This window comes from Frankliniella occidentalis, unplaced genomic scaffold (assembly GCF_000697945.3).
Source record: "Frankliniella occidentalis isolate FOCC.00 unplaced genomic scaffold, Focc_3.1 Scaffold165, whole genome shotgun sequence".
Taxonomy (NCBI): domain Eukaryota; kingdom Metazoa; phylum Arthropoda; class Insecta; order Thysanoptera; family Thripidae; genus Frankliniella; species Frankliniella occidentalis.
Genome location: NW_026267291.1, coordinates 389299 through 393370, shown reverse-complemented (window position 1 = coordinate 393370; position 4072 = coordinate 389299). Strand labels below are relative to the sequence as shown.

At 41.5% G+C, this 4072-nt stretch overlaps 1 long non-coding RNA gene across 5 annotated transcripts in view; it reads left to right on the top strand.

Moving 5' to 3' along the window:
* LOC127750293 (uncharacterized) overlaps positions 1-2971 on the top strand; it is an 8817-nt gene extending 5846 nt beyond the window's left edge. The window contains exons 3-4 of one of the 5 annotated variants that reach the window (XR_008011613.1): positions 1204-1339; positions 1447-1588. This is a non-coding gene — a long non-coding RNA (uncharacterized LOC127750293). Of the gene's footprint in view, positions 1-1203; positions 1589-2278 lie in introns of those variants that run through there. The other 4 variants (XR_008011612.1, XR_008011609.1, XR_008011611.1 and 1 more) reach the window with 4 other exon arrangements.
* The last annotated feature ends 1101 nt before the right edge of the window (positions 2972-4072 follow it).

The following is a 4072-nucleotide window of genomic DNA, read 5'->3' as shown; positions in this document are numbered from 1 at the left end:
GTTGCCGGCGCAGCGAAGCGAAGCTGGCAACTTCGTTTGGCGGAAGGGCGGGCCTGCTTGTTGTATTGTGTTACTACCTGACTTTGCCAATAAAATTCTGTGCTACATCCTCCGTGATGCATTTTGGAGAGGTTTTACCTCTGGCGCCATCCACGCGCGCGGCGCCGCGGGCGGAAAGGCGTCCCGAGGGTCACTTGGTGGTGGGGCGGAGGGCCTTGTTCTTAACGCTCCTGACGCGAAACCGTTTGAGATATCACAAAACGGATTGCAGCACCTGGTGCAGCTACTCAAGGGCTACATACATTTCGCGAATAAAGCGCAGGTCGAAATTTTTACGTCTTTTTGACGTGGATAGCGCCCTTTGGCGCCCTTAAAATAAATCCGAAATACTCACGCCACTCTACCGTTTCGGGATTTCTGAGCTAGTTGGCTGTTTCTAGTAGCCTGGCTATTACGGTGACGAGTTTGCACGTTACAGTTCGAAGATGAGCATTCTAGCTCCAAAATTGGCTTTTAAAAAAATCAAAAACTAGAGGTCGCAAAATGTATTTTTCTCAAATATTTTTTAATGGGTTCCTAAGGGGTAAACCGTCAAAGTGCGAAAATTACGTCCGTTTGGCTCTATCTTGTACCGTTTAGGTGCTAGGGGGCATTATTCTTGACTAAAATGAGGTGAAAATGATCAAATGGTCGGTTAAGTCGTTAAGAAGACTTCATTTCGAAAAATTGTATATACACTCCTATTACCCCATCTCGGGTGTCAGCGCCGCAGGCCTAGCTTTATGTGCGCCGGGCGCGTCGCAGCGAAACAGTGTTTCGTGAGATATCGCGAAGCCTGCTACGCGAGACGTGGTCTGGCATACATATAGCTAGTTATCCTTTGTGGAAGTTTGTGTGTCCAACCAAACTTTCCTCTCAATCATTTACCTCCCCAGTACTTTTACTGCGGCTGTTTTGCTGTGACAAACTTTGGCTATCATGCCTTAAAGCATACTATTCAATGTTTAGATTTAGTTTGCGGCTGATTCATTTCTACTAAATGTCATTATATTAACAGCTATGTATTTCAGTTCCGAGGTGTTGTAACCCGTTTCCTCTTGGTCCTCCCTCCACCTATTCTGTGGTTGTCAGTGATTGGTCGTGACTTCATGTGTTAGTCAATTGTCATGTCACGTGTTCTGCCTGATGTTTACTTGTGCTCAGCTGGCTGTCAAATAGTCAGTCTTCGTTGGAAACCTGAATAAACCAGCCACTTCCTAAAAGATCTCTTATTCGGCCTGCCCAACTGCAACACAAGGAATCGAATATTTTCAAGAATTTTTGGTTGTCTTAATACCTTGTAAGTTTAAATAATTCCGTTTCTTCCTAATTGTTTGTTAGAAAGTCAGAATGATGGTGTACATCTAGAACTGATGGAATGCCTTTACAGCCACTCGTGACTTTCAGGCAAACGGTTTCTCCAAGCAGCATATACATACAAGGGTGACTCTAACAACCGGGAACAAGCACAAATTAACCCCTGCTCCTGGATGAAAGAGTTTGTTTTGCTTCTGGTACAATTGAAATAAATTAATGTTAAAGTGTATAATTGCCATTTTTTTAAAAAAAATATTACTCTTCTACTTATTAAACATACATAATTTTACAAAAGTGTTATGAGGATATTCTGGCAACTAGTGAACACCATACATAAACAGTTCAGAACAGTATGAATGAACTGTTCTACAGACATATTCAATAGATTATCAGTGACTAAATATGCAAAGCTTTTTGCAGAAAGAACCCGTACAGAAAAATGTAGATCGTGAGCGTCGCGTGGTGAGTTACCTACGAGTCATTGAGGAGAGACCGCAGAGGTTTTCTCGAGACAGTTTCGAGGCGATGCATGAGACGTTATGCAGTTGACCAAGATATAGCTCCTTTGTTTGAAATGAATGACGAGCCGCCAAGTTGTATTGGTTGGTGAACCCATAACAGATAGTGGTAATCCACTTGGTATTATTTTAGAATATCAGGGAATTAAAGTGTTATCCATCCACTTAAAGGCGCTTCATTCAACGATTCATTCAGAAGAATTACCTCCTCCTCGTGCAAGCTGATCCAAACTTTGTCCATGGTTATTTGTATGACGAAGTTATCAATGTCTATCTCAAGATGACATCTAATGAGAATGTTTTTGCCTGTGATACAACAGTTGCTCAGAGGCTCTATGTTGGAAATATAAACTTCAAGAGTCTTCATTTAAAACTTGCGTCCAAACAATTGATTTTGTTTCCAGGTAATGGTGAAATTCACTGGGTTATAATTGCTGCAGAAGTCACAACCTCTTACTTGTGGCTGTACAATTCACTCTTCAGCCCAGGTAGCTTGCTGTCTCAATTTGAAAAGAAATTCTTAATTGCTGTTGCCCTTTTTTTGAGAAATCTATTTCCAGAAATCAAGTATTGGACTCCCAAGCGTTATTTCGATGAGCAGAAAGATACTGTTAGTTGTGGAGTGCATATTTGCTGGTTTGCACATAGTGTTATCAAAAATTCTAGTTTGGTCCCTTTACAAGATGTAACAGAATTTAAAAAACACATATATGACTGTATAGTACTTCTAAAAGATTTGTAATAAGCGTGTTCCTCACTTCACAAATATTTATGTTGAAGAATTAATTATCATACTTTTATATGTCTTTCAAATTTTTGTTCTTTGATTATTTTAGTTGGTTTTGTTTGGTAGTCTATTGAAATTTTATTAAACCCCTAAAAAACTTGTTTGTGGGCATGAATTCTGTTTGTTCAGTTTTACCTAATGCTAATTTTTAACCAGGGGGATGAGATCTTCAGATTAGTCTTTCAATCATGCCCTCATTTTAATGACAGTGTAAGGCATCCTAAAATTCTTGTTTAATCGACATTTCAGTGGTCTTTATTAAATAAGTTACTATTTTACATCTTCCAATAAAACAGTCTTTACTCGACAACTGAATGTTTAAGTGAAAAATTTCGGTACTAGTAAGGGTCCCTATGTCAACCTTCTTTCTACCATTGCAGTTTTTAAAGTATTGTTTCCCGTACAGAAAAATGTAGATCGTGAGCGTCTCGGGGTGAGTTACCTACGAGTCATTGAGGAGAGACCGCAGAGGTTTTCTCGAGACAGTTTCGAGGCGATGTATGAGACGTTATGCAGTTGTTATTGAGGTGCCCTCGAGACATTCTCGAGGTGAGCAGAACGCCTCGACTGCGTCTGCATTATGTCTCGTTTTGGAGATATTTTCGAGTCAGAATCGAGACAACCGCTGGAGACCGAATGGAGCCGCCAGTGAGACGCTGGAGACAGTTTGGATACAACGCGGAGACGGCCCGTAGCCCAGTGCAGGGGCCCTCGAGGCGTGGCGGAGCCCGCTTAGAGACATTCTGGAGTCCCTCTCCAGCCATCGTAAAAAGTACCCCTGTCTCCCCATTTCCTCCCTGCCCCCGTCAAAATTGCGGCAGGTGAGGGCAGTTTGCCTGCGTGACAGCGCCTGTCTACCGGGAATGGGCACCGTTAATAAGCAGACACAAATAAATTGACTATCCATTCAAAATTTAATGCTTATTCAAGGTTTAGCCTGTATGGCCTACAAACAAGGTAACAAGTATCGTTGAAATCAACTCTAGCACATACATCTTTCAGAGATCTGATGGAAATTAAATCAATTTTTCCAGTGAGTTCACATTTTACAACAGCTGTGACAACAGTATCAGTAGATAGTGTGTGGAACGGGGTTTCTGTGTTAAATCTCTTTAAGACAGCATAATATTCGCCGGGACATTGACAAATGTTGTCACACGCACATTGGGTCACCTTCAAAAATGTTTGCAAAATGCCATAGCAAAGAATATTGTTTTGAGAGAGATACAATACATGAGATGAATTCTTTCTACCGCTACTAGTGAAGGTCAATGTACACACCGTCAGGCGGTTGGTATTGCCACTGCTGCAGGCCAACTAGGGGTGGTAGTAGATAATCTAAACCCATATGTTGTCCATCTACGTCCCGGGTGGAAGGATCTTCACTTATTCTCTAGGATGTTTCTGTGTT